Source organism: Botryllus schlosseri, chromosome 13 (assembly GCF_051294905.1).
Source record: "Botryllus schlosseri isolate E-star chromosome 13, Bs_hap1, whole genome shotgun sequence".
Taxonomy (NCBI): Eukaryota; Metazoa; Chordata; class Ascidiacea; order Stolidobranchia; family Styelidae; genus Botryllus; species Botryllus schlosseri.
This window is the reverse complement of record NC_137248.1, coordinates 18,952,288-18,969,052: the sequence shown is the minus strand read 5'-3', so window position 1 is coordinate 18,969,052 and position 16,765 is coordinate 18,952,288. Positions and strand designations below refer to the sequence as shown.

Genomic DNA, 16,765 nt, shown 5'->3' with positions numbered 1-16,765 from the left:
AGCCCTCCCCGAGAAAAAAAAATATCTACATAATTTATAGAAAGAGGCATTTCGGCGCCGGTCATTACCGCAACATGTATATATATGTTCAAATGTCTATTGTCCACAGTCGTCCATACGACCAGCGCCGAATAGTCGTGCCATGGCAATGTGAACCCCACCTCACAGTACAATGTCATCTTCAGAGGAAAACGATGCGTCCCATGCAGAAATGCCAATTTGAAATCGTGTGCGTCTCACGAGAGAAGTTTTTGTGTTAGTTTAGTCAGGTACATTTGGCAGTTTCAAATATGTCTGACTATATAGAAGACAGGAGGTCACGAAGTAACAACACGCAACAAAGTAGTTATAATACAAAGGGCCCGTCCGAAGATGTATAATTACTAGTGCAAGTTTTTGCAACCTTTTCAACTTTTTTTACAGCTTCCTAGATACGCATAATGTGTGTGTCCTATTGTTCTCAGCAGTTTGTGGGAATTTTATAGTCCTACTTTTTGCATCTTCTTTCTATTTTTTAAGCAAATTATTTCTGCAACGTTTATCAAATATTGCGCAAAATGTAAGGGATTGATTTAAAAAAACATGTTGTAAACTTTTTCTAGTATGGTTTTATTCTCTTTGATTTGCATAACAACGAGCTACATGATAAATTAGCTGCATCTCCATGCTATCTGTGACGCAATGGCTTGCAAGCTAGAAATTCAACTACCCCAGGCAGGCACGACCGTGCCCAAACAATATGTGAATAGATCGCTTTATTAACTCTGTCGTATAAATTTGAGCTAGTTTGCCATTTCATGGACGCCTAAGCGATACCGCCGAAAATTACATTTTCACTGGGTTAAACAACGGAACCGTTCCAGATCTTATACCCTTACAATAAAAAAAAAATTATAAATGCAAATTTTTACTGCAAGTTTCGTTAAACTTACGCGCAACTTTCTCGCGATTTCAGTGCAACGAAAACTTGCCCTAATAATTATTCATTATACCCTCATCTCTACCGGTAAATCTGAGCACGTGAGCTGAGAGTGAAGACACTTTGTTTTCTCTCACTTTGGGCCAAATTAAGAGGGAAAACAGCTTTGTCCGAATTATGCGGAACATCAGTTGTTTGTGAAAGGGTCATGCGTAAAGGCATGAGACCGCATTAAAGATACCTAACTGTTGTGCAATAAATGATTTTCAACTGCGCTACAATGGAGTATTTGACACTGATCGGACAGGAGTTTTGCCGTCAAGTCAGTTGCATTGTACTATATACGATTCAACAAATACTGTACATTACTGTGCAGCACGCACGTCGCACGTATAGAGGGTTACAATCGTACAGCAATTCTTCAAATGCAGTGCTAAGTCATGCAACAAGGACTTTTCTTATGAAAAAGCGCCACAAAACGGCAGGAATTGAAAGCAAAAAGCTTTTAAGCAGAAATTATTCAAGGAAAAGCTAACAATGTTAACAGAGTGCTAAGTCCACAAAGTACACTGCTTCGGCCGGCCACTCCCTTTATACACCCGATTGACAAACACACAGAGGTGGTCAAAGTAGTCGAGAAAGATACTCAAGTAGAAGTAGAAGTAGGGATGAAAAAATCTACTCAAGTACGAGTAGAAGTACTCATTCCATAAGCTACCAAACACTTCTTGAAGTAGAAATAGAATTGACTGACTTTAAATCTACTCAAGTAAATAAGTAGTTGTGAAAACGATCGTAACTCGTTCGCATAAATAGATTGTCAAAAGCTGCAAATTGAGCAAGGCGAAAGGTGCAGAGGTTGATTCATGTTGATGTATACCAGAAGGTATCCAATTTTAGAGAGCATAAGCATTCGTCCGCATCATGGGATGATAATGATAGTATTGATATGTGAAAGCGACACCAATCCCCTGTTTACTCGAATAGGCCGTTTTAGAAAAGATCATGTTATGGCGCCCTCTCCCATATTAGTTTAGTTTAGTCGAAGAGCAATCCGTAGAAGTTGTATCGGATACGGTGTAAACACTCTGCGCGATTAGTAAACGTTATTAAAAAATATGGTGGATGGTAAAAATGTCATTTTGTGTAGCTTTATTTCCTGAAATTGAAGGCATTATTACTAGGGATGGTGTGAACGTGAGGTTCACGTTCACGTTCTGTGTGTGAACCTCGGAAATTTAGAGGTTCACGTTCACCAACGAACCTTGGTAGGTTCTGCACTGTGAACCTTTTTCATCTATTACAAATTTCACTTCATTATAGCATCTTTGGTTGAAAATTATTGCATTTAAACTGCGGGTCACTATATAGGCCTATGCTTGGCGCTGGCAGCATACAAAATCAACACTAAACGAACATGTACCTTGACAATCTCAAAAATGTTACTTGTTTTGTTACAAAAGTTTGCTCGAATATTTAGTGACTCTCTGCTGTGAACTTGACCCGCAATCACACAACACCAAGAGCGAAATACACTACCTGTAGGTCGCCAGCGAATGATGCTTATTCGACCAATCAATGAAGTTGATATCGTTTATGATGTAAATAATCTAGCAGGCGTACGGGGTCAATCTTGATTTCATTCGTTTATTATAGCATAAAACCAAATACGCACGATTGGAGTGTTGGCTACTGCTGTATAACTTGTTAATGGGGGTGATATCGGTAGCAAATTTGGAAATCAGTTTTACACTCTGCTCATTATCAACGTAGCAATACTCATATGCCGAATACATTGTCCGGTCTGGTCTAGAATGTTAAGGCGTGAGTTTATATTCCCTTGCAAGTCCTCGTCTAAATTGTTTACAAAGCTTTGGAAGATATTGATTTTATAGAATTATTATATCATTAGATTGCCCCAGTTGATACTGCGGCGACGTTTAAAACGTTAATATGTACTTCAGCATTGTAGCATTATGTCGAGTCGTCGCTAGGTATCGTGTACATTAATTTAGGCTATCACTTCACTGAAATGTAGGGTTGGCATTAGCAATATGACGTCACGTGACGTCATGAGGTTCAAGTTTGAGTTCACACAGAACCTTTCAAAAAGGTTCGCGTTAACACGATCCTCAACCTTTCAGTGGTTCACACCATCCGTTATTACTACACTTGATTTTATACTTCAACATGTATGTTCTCCAGACAAAAGACGTGATACTAATGACAACGCAAAGTAAGATAATGGGAATGGAAAAAGAAATATAAATACTACTTCTGAAAGCGGACAATGTATTTCATGTCTTTAGTTCAGAAAATTTCAAAGGTGGTATGCTAAAACAGGTCTAAAGCTGAAGAAAAAAAAATCTGAGTCCCTTTTCCGAGATTAGGACACGCCATGGACTGCTATAGATTACGATATGATAAGTGAATGCTGGATTGCGAAAAATCAGTTTCAAACGTTATGATGGGACCTATATACTGTGATGAAATATTTCATATGGGCGAGAATGCGGTGTGAACGGAAACACACAACCCGCTACCTATATTATATTCAACGATAATTTAGTGAAAACATAGGTATAACTCCATATCTACCGTGCGAGAAGCGAAACGAAAAGTCTGGGCTTCACTTAACTTTCATGAGAATTAAATGTTGGTAATCCGTGCAAACAGCCCTAAAATTCCTCAGGCTATCTGTCTGATTGGAGGATTAAACTACTTCTACTTGACAAACTGAAAACAGCAAAAAGTAAGTAAGTAATCACAAAATATTACGAAGTGGACGTAACCAAAATTTGATTTGATTGAGTAAGTACTAGAAGTAACGGAAAACTACTTGAGTGCTTCGAAAAAGTAAAAGTACTTCGTTACTGACCACCATTGGGTGTAAAGGAGCATATAGTATGCAATCTCACCTTTAAATTACATTGGTTGTCAATATTATTAATATGTGTGATTACATTTGCGGATATACGTAAGTTTTCTTCGTTACAATGATATGACCGTTTTCTGACTTCAACTATAGGCCTACTTTTAAATTGCATCACATCCATGCATTGAAGACATATTACATGAAAACATTTTCGTACCATCGGTCCCACATCTCTCTCTATTTTCAAGTATTGTGACCTCATCCCGTTTTCAATTATTATTATAGTTGTTGTTTTTCCGCCTGAAAACAAGCAACCCCAAAAAATAACCAGTCGGTTCAAGTTTGGGTCGCGTCGCGATCCATGCGCTGAGAACCACTCCACTAGATCAGGGGTTCCATCCAGGCGCGTATCCAGAGCGCGAAATAGGGGGGGGGGTTTGCGTTACGAAATAGGCTATTATGACGTCATCATTACAATTACTCGTCTCCACGCCATGGCGAATATTTACGATATTGTATAGTTTAATAATAAAAAGAGATTTGCGGTGAGTGGGAGATGTACGAATATGATACAGACATTGCCTGAAAATCGCGTTTCTTTTACGGTATGATTGAAAGAAATTCGTAATTGCTCACATTTAGTCATGAGCCAGCAAACGCCGCCCGTCTCCAAGCGCCTAGTTCCGGCCAGAGATGCGCGATTTTGTTGGGTTTTGACGATATTATGCGCACGGTCGGTAGTATCGCAGCGGACGAACAAGCGCGGAATAAGGCGGTAGCATAAACGAGGGCGATCGCAATCGCCACAGAGAGGTGTGGTGTGAACAGTGTACGTCGTACACGAATGTGTGCTTTTCGATGGCTTTACTAGCCTTACGGCTGAGCGTGTTGTACGCGCGAAGGTAATTCGACTTTAATTGCAAATACGCAAGTCAGTCAATTAATACAGAGTACACACTGGGATAATAACTTGATCGACAGAGAAACTAGTCAGCCGATATAATTAGGTTGACTTTACTACTTGGCCTACTCAATTCTCCCGTTCAGCGACAACACAGGCCTGTATTTGGACGCCAGCAAGCCACCTAATAATCGGGAACGTGGATTGCTAGGCTTGTATTTTGAAATGTGAATGTCAATCTTAGACCATTTCTCGCCAATAATCGCGAAGACAATGTGGATTTGAGAATAGCATTGTCGTACCGGTGCCGCCGTGTCTGCGTCTCGCTGATCAATCAACACGCCGTGCAATTCTTAATTAGGATTTCGAGGCGAGCAGGCGCAGCGAATTCGCGGGCGATGCTAATTGCCGACAACTTCGTCTTTGCAATTACGTATCGCGTCGGCCAATTAGATTCGATTTTCCTAAAATGCGTCTCTCGTTTTAGCAAGGCGAGAGAGAAATCGAGGGAAGAAAGTTGAGAACGTCAGCAACTACCGCTGAAATGTAGCTGAACAAGCGCAGAATTCGTATGGAATTAGCGAAATATAACGACCTATTTTATCCTTTCGATTAATTCGGCGCATGATTCCAATATTTGGTAGGGGTTTTAGTCCCCTTAAATAACATTAACACGCCATATTCGCCTTCTCATACGTAAAAACGAATATGTTAAACTAATAAATTAGCAAATACTAGAGGCTATATTTTACATCAATTTTTAGGATTTTGAAAAGGGGGGGGGGTTCCGACCCCCTAAACCCCCTCCCCTGGATACGCCACTGGTTCCATCACACGAGCCCATTTGAGTTACGAAGCACCAAACAAGGGGTACGAGACGCAGTGTGAAATAATAGGCTGTTTAAGCGTGGGCCTATTTGTGAAGAATGCGCGACAAATAACTTTGTTATGGCTGTGCAGTGTGCACTGTGCTGTGCAGTGCACAATGATTCGAGTAGCAGTAGTGATTTTTCTCACATACTCAAATTTTACGCCCCACTACATTATTAACGAAAATTATAGTCCCGATACTTGTTCCCCGGCTGGGAAGCCTTGAACTTGTATTGGTATTCGAATTGTGTAATAATGATTTAATGAAATGATGTATCTGTGAAGTCGTGATCAAACCACAAGTGACAAAATCTGTAAGGGAATATTTACAAAATCATAGTTAATGTGTTATAGAACTGGCAATATTTTATTTGACGTACACGTAGTTTAACCTCTCAAACTCACAACCTAATACTCGATTCAGAATCGAAGGACTCGGGTAGGCGATTTTGCCGAGTCCTAGAAGTGAAGAACGGGTTGGTTTTGTACTACGGTGTCATACAATAGACCCCGTTTTAACATGATCAATGCAGAAAACCAGCTACAAAGACGCGATTGATTGTTCGTGTGCTATAAATGATTTTTGAACTTGCAAAACTGTTTTAGTTATCCATTCAACACGCAAGTTGTAAATACTTTGAGAATAAATCCTTTCGCTATAATCCGAAGCCAATGAAATAAATAGCCTAATTCTCTGACCGCCAATAGTATGGTATCATAATTTAAGGTTACGATATTCTTGTGGCTGTAATTCTGGACGCTCTTTAGCACCCACTAGCGGATTTCAAAATGAGGTACGAACACATTGTCGTTCAATATGGCGTCACAACAGCAGTAAAGGTGTTGTGACACATGTGATACAAACTAGAGGTCGACCGATTATCGACATGGCCGATTATCGAGGCCGATATTTAGAGCTTTCCCTATTATCGATGTCGGCCTATGAAGGCCGATATCGCGGCCGATATTTTATAGTTGAAAAAAATTCAAAAATTTCGGAAATTCAATGCCTCGTCTTCTCAATCTCAAGAAATCGACGACGCAAAGGGCGATATATGACAGATTTACCCTCGCAGGACGAGTTTAGCTGGGTGAGCATGCAGAGAACTTATGCTTCCTGCATTACAATCTACCTTTTCTGGACTGATCTGCAATTCTGCATCATATTTTGCTTTTTGGGTTATCCCACATTTCATCGAATGAGTACAAATAGGCAATAATTCTTTCAATTTCAGTTTTCTCGTTTGTTGTTCAGCTTTCTGTGGCATGTACAAGTGCCATCTTGCCTAATATATAATATTTTTGGTGAAATTGTTCTCTGCTCCTTCCATATTAATATCGGCCCATGATATCGGTATCGGCCTTGTGAGTGAGCCGATATATCGGTATCGGCCTGTAAAAATCAATATCGGTCGACTTCTAATACAAACCCTACAACAACATGTCGGTAAGAAATCTTTTGACGGTCGCTGTTTTAAACTTATCGATATCGCGAGGCCGCACTACCGATGAACGCCGTTGTAAATACAGTTTTAGCAGGACTTCACTATTCGATGCCCGAGCTCTATTTATACTTGATTTGTTTGAGAAAGTGTTGAAAAGTAGTTGTAATTGATGGGGTATGTTGTTTAGTCATAAGATCAATCACTACACGCTTTTGACATCCTACCCACTGCTTCAGTGCTTAATTTTACCTATAAAATCAGTAATTTGCTTGTGACTTTTTTCTGTTGATTTTTAGGAATAAGTTCTACGGAAGTGAGATAGAAATGTGTTGTTTCTGTATCTTTTAAGCCCAAAACTAGCTTTCTAGTGCAAGCGGTTATCAAGATATGTCAAAATTGGCTATTTTCGGCTCGTTCGGTGAAGGTGCACGACCACTAGAGGGTGTATGAACCCAAAATTATGATAGAATTTATTTATTTGCTATTTGGCACCACATATCAAGACACTTTTTTGAAATTCAAAAATTTTCATTTTTCACTCCACCCTAACGTATATGTCAACAATCATTGATTGCCCTGCCGTAGGGTTACCATGCGTCCTCCTTTTTCAGGAAATTGAAAATGTCCTCCGAGGACGGCCAAATGTACTCTCTTTTGGCAATTCGTCCTCCTTTATATCTTGGGCTCGCAGACCATTGGACCATAGCCTTTACCAAGGCAATGATTGGACAGGCACAACTAAGCGCCATTAATGACGCGAGATCTGAAAGTTCGAGCGGATCTTTCGGGAGTCGGACTAGCCTTTTTTCTCATTTCCCGTGAAGAATATCAAATCACCGGTTTTCTAGTCCTGTTATCCAACTTTTAATGATTTGTAAAAAAGTCTCCTCTCTTCCATATCTCAAGATATGGTAACCCTACCCTACGGTTTCACCAAGAATATCAAATACCGACCGTCTAACCCAGGGACGGGCAACATACGGCCCGCAAAGGGTGTTTGACCGGCCCGCAGAGACTTTTTACCCTGAAATTGAAATTCAATTCTGCAAGTATTGACAAATTTCATGCGTCGCAGAATGAATCCAAGTTTGCCAACCTGCGAAAGATAGCCATAAAAATTAAAAATACTGTCTCTGTTCGGATCGACATGCATTTTCGACCATGAAAATTACCGAAACAAGGCTTCATTCCAATATAACTGATGCTTACGTGCAGTCCTTACTAAGGGTTGCTACATACGACATGCAGTCAGAGTTCAAAGAACTTGTTGAATTCTTTGACCGACCACACATGTCCGATTGGCTTTAAAAGCTTTTGTTAATAAATTCATAAAATACTGTTTTTGGCCTCTATACTTTAAACTTAAAGTTTACATTAAATAAGACTTATTCCTCGCATAGGTAGATAAATTCGCGATTAATGTATATATTCAGTAATCCGGCACGCCAAATTCTTCATTTTCCCATATCCGGCCCACAGAGTTGGTCAAAGTAGTCAAAAAATCTACTCAAGTACGAGTAGAAGTACTCATTCCATAAGCAACATAAAACTACTTGAAGTAGAATAGACTAACTTTAAAGCTACTCAAGAAAGTAAGTAGCTATAAAACGATCGTAATTCGCTCGCATGGATTGTCAAAAGCTGCAAATTGAGCTATGCGAAAGGTGCCGAGCTTGATTCATATTAACGCATACCAGGAGCTATCCAATTTTCGACAGCATAAGCATTCGTCCCATCATGGGATGAAAATGATAGTATTGATATGGAAATGCGATACTAACCCTCTGTTTAATCGAACAGCACGTTTTAGAAAATATCATGGTTTGGTGCACTCACCCATATTATAAGGCCCGTAGTTTAGTCGAAGAACAATACGGAGAAGTTGCATAGGATACGGTGTGAACACTTTGCACGATTAGCAAACGTTAATAAAAAATATGATGGATCGTAAAAATGCCATATTGAGTAACTTTATTTCCGGATATTAAAGGCATTACTGCACTTGCTTTTATGCTTCAACATGTATGTTATCGAGACAAAAGAACTGATAATAATTAGAACTCAAAGTATATAATACTGGAAATTGAAAGTGAATTATAAATACTACTTCTAAAAGCGGAATATGTATTTCATGTCTAAAGACAGAAAGTTTCAAAGGTGGTATGCTAAAACAGCTCTAAAACTGGAAAAAGTCAGAGTTCACTTTTCCAGATTAGGGCACGCCATGGACTGCTAGATTGCGATATGCCAAGTAAATGCTAGATTGCGAAACATCAGTTTCAAAGGTTATGATGAGCCATATATACTGTGGTGAAATATTTCATATGGGCAAAGGGCGACAATGCGGTGTGAATGGAACCACGCCAACCCGCTACCCAAATTATATTCGCTGATACTTTCGTGAGATCATAGTGGTTACTCCGTAGCCACTGAGCGCGACGAAAATTCTGGGCTTTACTCAACTTTTATAAAATGTTGATACACCGTAAAAACAGCCCCGAAAATCCTCAGGCTATCTTCCTGATTGGAGAATTAAACTACTTCTACTTGACAAACTGAAAATAGCGAAAAGTAAGTAGATCACAAAATATTAAGAAGTAGAAGTAGCGAAAATCAGATCTACTAGAGTAAGTACCAGAAGTAGAGGAAAACTACTTGAGTACTTCAAAAAAGTAGAAGTACTTCGTTACTGACCACCTCTGCCGGCCTGCCGACTGGAGAAATTACCCGCCCCTGGTCTAATCCCAATTACAACAATTACAATTATAGCATGATATCGCCAACGTGATATTACAAAATCTTTTTCAACTCTCTGAACCGACAACCTGAGTACATAGTCCCAGTCATTTATACACAGGCGCATAGAGGCGCAACAAATTTATTTGTCAATCATAATAATCAAATCACATGTTACAGAAATGCAACAAAAATAACACGAAGAGTGAAAACGCATTCCTAATATTGGCACAGGCACGATGATAGCATCAACTCACCTCCAAATCAAATGCATACTGACAGAGATGATCGAAGTGGTCACAAATGGAAGTCAAGCAAAATTCTACTTCATCACCTTTTAATATACGAAAAGCTTCTTGGAGGTACAGAACTTCAAAGTACAATTGAATAGTATATTCATATCGAAATGAACCCGAATATTTTCGGCTGACACTCGTCAGGGGTAATCGTCAGCAACTAGTAGAGAATTGGAAAGAACATTGTATATCAACAACTGTATACATATTTTTGATGCAGTACACACCACGATAAGTAAAAATCTCTAAAAACAGCATTAAAAATATCTCTGGCACACTACATACCGCCGTATGTTTCACATCGATATGTAATTTAAACAATTTAGACTTTTGTATAAGAAAGTCACCGAGGGGCTGAATATACTTGCATACCTAAGGGATTCAACTCCAAACATTAGCAATGCCACTGTAGCATTTTTCCAACCGTAGCATGAGACACAATGGAAATCAAGAGTTGAGCATGCGATATATAGCGTGTGACGCTTGAGTTTGTAACTTTATTACCGCAAAACTAACCCTCAACCAGAAATTAACCCTAACCTATCCAGAAATCGATACCCAACCTAACCCTAACTGCAAATGTAACCAACAACTCGAGTGTCACATGCTATTATATCCCATGCTCATCTGTCCACGGTTCTATCAAAAAGTCAAACTTTCAGTTACAAAAGTAATTGACAGTAACCAGTAATGATAACAGGTTCGATGATTACATAAAATTTTAAAATATGGTTCTACAAAGCCGGTGCGAACTGGCAGAATACGACCACTGTCAACGGACCATTCAAAATATCCCGTCTACTACTAAGTTATGTTGACGGATACCTTGACAAACTTGGTATCTGTAGACAACATATATTTTTATTTCACTCGTACCGGAACTTGGATTTGATGGTGGATGAGGTGGATACTGATACTTGCTCATAACGTGCAGCAAAATTCAGTCAACACTATCTTGTATAATGTTAAATAAGTGAGTACGAATTTTGGAGCCATCGCCCCATGACTTTGAATGTAGGAAAATCAAATGAACGAATTTACTCCCCATAGTGTTGAACGGATTAAAAGGCTTTTTATCCTAGTGGAGTTCTCAGAGGTCTTGCACGATGATATATGAAGATCTGTCCTTTGACAAATTTCAAGCTTTACTCTTCCTTTTGTGCCATACCCGATTTAAACTCATGTTCATCTAGAATTCTGAAACAAGACATACCAGATCGATAAAGAAGAGGAAATATCAATGTCATAGAACATAGGAATTATTCCTATACAACAACACAATATATTACTACACAGTGCGCCAAGATTTGATAAAACTATGCTGGAATTTGGCTATGTCATTGTTAAAATCAAAATATGACAATGACATATTATTATACGAGTAATTAAATTTTGGATATGGTTGCTTTTTGCCCACATCAAGATAAGTCACACTGAATCAGTGTCCTGATGTGACATCAAAGTTATATCAACATCCAGAAGAGATACATTCAAATACGAAAGACTACATCTAGAGACGAGCTTTGACAACAGTGTCAAATGCCTTTTTCTATTCTTGACAAACAATATAGTAGGCTACGGTAATGATTTAAACTATTGGACTAGCTTCTAGTGCACTGTTAGCCAAAACCTAGAAAGCAGGATGACGTACTGATTAGGTATTCTTTTACTATACATGCTCATCACAGTATTATTACAAAATTACACAAAAACGATTATGATTATCATGAGAATTAGTCATAACATGATGCAATTGATGCATAGCGTTATTGAGGCCATCATGGCACAAGTCGAACGGGTTAAGTTGCAAGATTGAGGTGCATTACCTATCCAGACTTAACTAAAGTGGATACAACAGATCATCACGGAATTTTAGTTGAAGCCAATAATGAATTATTGTGGACTTGTGGTGATGGAATTGAAAAAAACTCTCCACTTTATCAACTCTAAAAAATTATGTCTTACACTATACGTCAAATGAAAATCCATGGTACAAAAATCTACCCCTATGAAATAATTGTAGTGTAGTCATATGCTGTTTAGATGTTGACAGATATTTTGCAAATGCAAATGCATTACAAAATTGAATCTCAGTTCATGCAGTTCAGGTTATGATTAAAATCAGGGTTAATTTTTCATTAAATCCAAGCAAGATTAACAAAATTTACCAGAGCACGCATTGGATTGGACCAGCAAAACATGAAATACTAGCGGCAGTGATGAATAATAAGATTATTTTTTTTCGAGACACCAAGTTCAGTATATGAAACATACAAGGGAATACTGACGTCGATTCCAATAGAGGGCATTTCCAGAAGCAGGATAAATTCTTTCATACTATTTGAGGTTGAGATCTGTCCTTGATTTGTTTCGCGAGAGTGATGAGTAATTTAGAATGCCGACAGCCAAAAGAACGAGACAATAAAACCAACTCATGATTTAGATCTTTGTTTTCATTGAGGTCGTCCATATTTCCAGTTTTCTTTTTCCTTATTGATTAGCTGCTATAATCAGGATGGATTTCTTTGCTTGCCCAAGGTCGAACAGTCGACAGAAAGCATGAAGAGCAACAACCCGGTACCAGTATACCCGTATATTATGCAAATCATAACTGGGAAATTGGATACCGTAGTCGTCACATTGCCGTGCAAATTTCCGTTCGTGATTATGAACTAGCAAATCAGCGTTTCCCTATCTCATTTACTTTACATGTGATATGCAGCAAAAGTAAAGGACTATATCCACGCTTACACATCACAAGTTACAACGACTTATACAAACTTAATTTGATTATGCAAAAAATAATGAGATGATTTCAGAGCGAGTCCTGGTTTGTTTATGTCCTGGGTAAGTGAAGGGAAGGGGGTAGTGATCGGTCTTGCATTAATGAGATTAGGTTGTTTCCTTGACTTATTTTTAATGAAAAGTTAATTCCGTTCCATAGTGTATTTGCATAAGTGAGGCAAGGAATTGATTGATATCAGTGTTAGCTACTTGAAAGTAATAATTTAAATATCTGCAAATTAATGCTTTCCAAGGCAGTGTATTATTCTAAATTTGGGGTCATATTCACGCTTCGCCCAGTGTGCATGCTATACGGAAAAATATCAGCATAAGCATCGTGGATGATAGAAGTATTTGACCGAAAGACTTGAAATTTTATACCGTAAATCAGGATTTGAATTCAATTTATGCATGCGCTGCATACCATGCATTTATAAAAATTCTAAAAACTTACTGTGCGATATTCTCTGATCAACATCACATCACGGCGAGAAGTCTTGCGGAAGAGCTTAAAGGCAGCTCATCTGTAAACCTCATCGGTATTCACAAAGTGGATTGGGAGAGAACCTGAGATGCCTGGATGGAAAACAAAATGAGATCATGAACAGTGAACACGGCAAGTCACTGCTACAGTCACAGCAGTAGTCGGGGACCAAGGTTGCAATGACTCGAGGCGGACGATTTTTGGGTGACTCGACTCATCTCCAGTCAATTTTTGTATTAATTCGACTTGTAGGCTACTCGAGTCATTGTGCATGATTCGAACCAAGTCACATGACTCGAAACTAGGACCGCCAAGACAGACATTTCATTGTAATTTCGAAGAATAGTAAAGTCACCACTTTATTGGTATTTTGTCCATCAGTCCTGATACTTGGACAAATAGGGCCAGAAACTGTTAGGAGTGAAGAAAATTACGATATTATGAATGCGAGCCATCTATATCACTAGAACAGAGTTGAAGAAAGTGGGTTGAACCTGATTGAACTCAAAACTGAACAGTGACCCTATGACTCGGATTCGACCCTCTACCTACACACTGACTTGGACTCGGACTTGACTCGGTGGTGAATTGAAAATGACTCGACTTGACTCGAGTCAAAACTATAAAAGTGAGATTAACTTGTGACTCGGAACCTTGTGACTTGGTTACAACCTTGTCAGGGACACACGAAGAACTTTAGGCCACTGAACAAATTTGCATCAGGACTCAGGAGTATTGGTTCACGTTATGCAGCTGGATTTCTAGTAGAAAAATATTTGTCAACTATCAGAATCACAGTGGCTGGGATATTTGTTAGTGTTAGGGTGAAATTCACAATCGAACCGAGGAATGGAAGTACGGTATACAAGTGGTTGTCAACCAAGGTGTTTGTAGGACTGCTAAAAGGTGCCATGAGTAAATGAGGTCATCGAGATATAACACATATTAAGGATATCTAAATTCTTATTAGCATTTGGGAAGCTTATGAAGTGCTATAAAGGCCCGGCCGTGATATTGACGTTTGACTGAAAGTGACGATGACTTCCTTTTTAGTTATCAGCTTCCCAAATCTTCGACTCCGGGTACAAAAAGTGTGCGGGTGCCACAAGCTATTGCTCCCAATTCAGATGGTGCCTTGAGGTGAAAAAAGTTGAGAACCAATATCCTGCACTGTGGACACTTTCTTCGCATCTTTGATCAGAATCTCTTGCATTGCAACTTCTAATCACTCTCTGCCAGTCACTACTGCGATAGTGACAGCAAAAAAGGAAATCCAGCACCCCACACTGATAAACCTAGAATGGGCGAAAATGTTCTTGAGAATATTGCTTGAAATATCCTACTACGTCGGGTGCGTTGCCGCTATCACAGCTAAGTGCTTATAGTTGTAATTGAAACATTGGCCCGTCATGCACCCTTAAAATTAGTCCGCGGTAAAGAACCCTCGGTCGAGAGCGAGATCATGAGCTTATATTCCTGCACAGTACCATTCCAGGTGGAGCCACAAATGATATTTGATGCCCTACCGTGAAATTGTTACCACGCACAGAAGATTCTCAGAACAGCCCAATGATAGTGGTTGAGAATAATTTGTGTATTTTTGATGAAAACTAACCAGATCTGTCGAATTTAACCAAATAGAGATCTCAATCATGATAGGACAATTCGATGAAAGCAATTCATCATATATAGATCCCATTTCTCGCCAAGTGTTCTCTCATTAAAGGGGCACTGCACTCTAAAATTGATGTGGTCTCAAATTGAAGGGCAAAACGAAATAAAATGTCTACCAATGTTTTATACATAAACAATGTTTTATACATAAGAATAGGACATGATCTATTTCTGCCCTAAAGAAATAGAATACACTAGGCCCGATTTTGACATAAACCTCCTGACTGGACATCTTCCGTTGAACACGGTATCTAAACCACCTTGGCGTGGCCGACATATTTCCTTCACAACTTCGGCTAGCAACTATATAAAGTTTGATCTCTGCGTGACTGCTGGAGCATGAAGTTTTTGTGGAAATTTCAATAACATGCAGCTCCATTACGGTGGCCTTCCAATCTGAGATCACATCATTTTTAGAGTGCGGTGTCCCTTTAATGACTGCTACTGTGGCAATATCCTATACAAGGGGTGGGCAAATTTTTTGGCTCCAGCGAAGCATTCAACATCTGAATCTATTCGCGGGCCGCACCATATTGAGATTATTAGCCAGACCGCAATATTTTGATTTGATTATATAACGACCGAGGAAATGTGGAGATAATATATATGTAAGCTATATTTAAAACAAACCAAACATTGATTTGATGATAACGTACATGCGCCAGAACCATTGAAAAAATTTATAAGCTAGTCGTCCTCAATTGCCAAAATTAGGTGCTAAAGTCGGTTGCGCCGAATTTTAAAACAGGATTTAAATTTGAATCAGTGAGCTACGACCTGTTCACAGATTTGCTGGAAACACAATGCTGATAGCATCATAACCATGTTATCTTTAAATACGCTTCTACAATATATGAATAATATAACTATAAAATACTTCTACAGATATCGAGGATGAATCCACCTAACGCGTGAATCGGTTTTTCCAAGTGTAGTAGCCTACTAAAAGTAATAAAGTTGCTGGAGTTGCCAATTTAAAGTCACACTCGTGGACCAAATTATGTCATTTCTTATTTATAATAAGACAATAACTTATTTGTTGTCATGGTGAAAGATATGAAGAAAAAGTTTAGTGATGTCGCTGCAATAATTAGATTTTTAGTACGCATTTTATCAATATTTGAAAAATGTTTCTTGGGGGCTTTCGAGGGCCGCAAAAACCGTAGCTTGCCCACCACTGTCCTATATACACAGAAACACAGACAGGAAGGTAAAATATGATTTATGTTTATGACGTCATAGTTCGTGTTCACATTTGTGTTCACATGAGCCAGAACCTTTCAGGGGTTCGCTTCATCCATAACATATTGGTTTTCGGTGGATGCAACAGATGAACATGTAAACATTAATAAGCATGCCGACATATTCTAGTGTGAACAGCAATTAAGCGCAATGGCAGCAAAGAAAAGATTTCACCTTATTCTGAAGCCACTTAACGCAACTACGAGACGCGAAAGCTCAATAAGCAACAACTCATTCAGTCATGAATTCTTCTGTTGTTGGTGATGTTCTTCTACAATAGCCTGCAACAGTTATAATTCCATCACCAACCTTTCAATATTAGTCTAATATATCCAAGCTATTGAAAAAAAACTGGACCTCAATACAGAGACAAGGATGTTTGAATAGGTCTACTTGATATTTTACTCCGTATAAGAACAGGTGCAATATGTGTGCAGTGGAGTTCAACCAGAAAATATGGGCCGGGTCTAGTGTCCTTTCTTATCCACAACGACACAACAACCACCACTCAGGATTCCCAATGAATATGTCAAAATCTA

At 38.9% G+C, this 16,765-nt stretch overlaps 1 long non-coding RNA gene across 1 annotated transcript; it reads right to left on the bottom strand.

Annotated features, from left to right (window-relative positions):
- Positions 1–10,578: 10,578 nt before the first annotated feature.
- Positions 10,579–16,556, bottom strand: LOC145453951 (uncharacterized). Its single transcript, XR_013919984.1, has 3 exons — positions 16,401–16,556; positions 13,281–13,402; positions 10,579–11,239 (listed from the first exon to the last, which is right to left on the bottom strand). It is a non-coding gene; the product is annotated as an uncharacterized LOC145453951 (long non-coding RNA).
- Between the last annotated feature and the right edge of the window lie 209 nt (positions 16,557–16,765).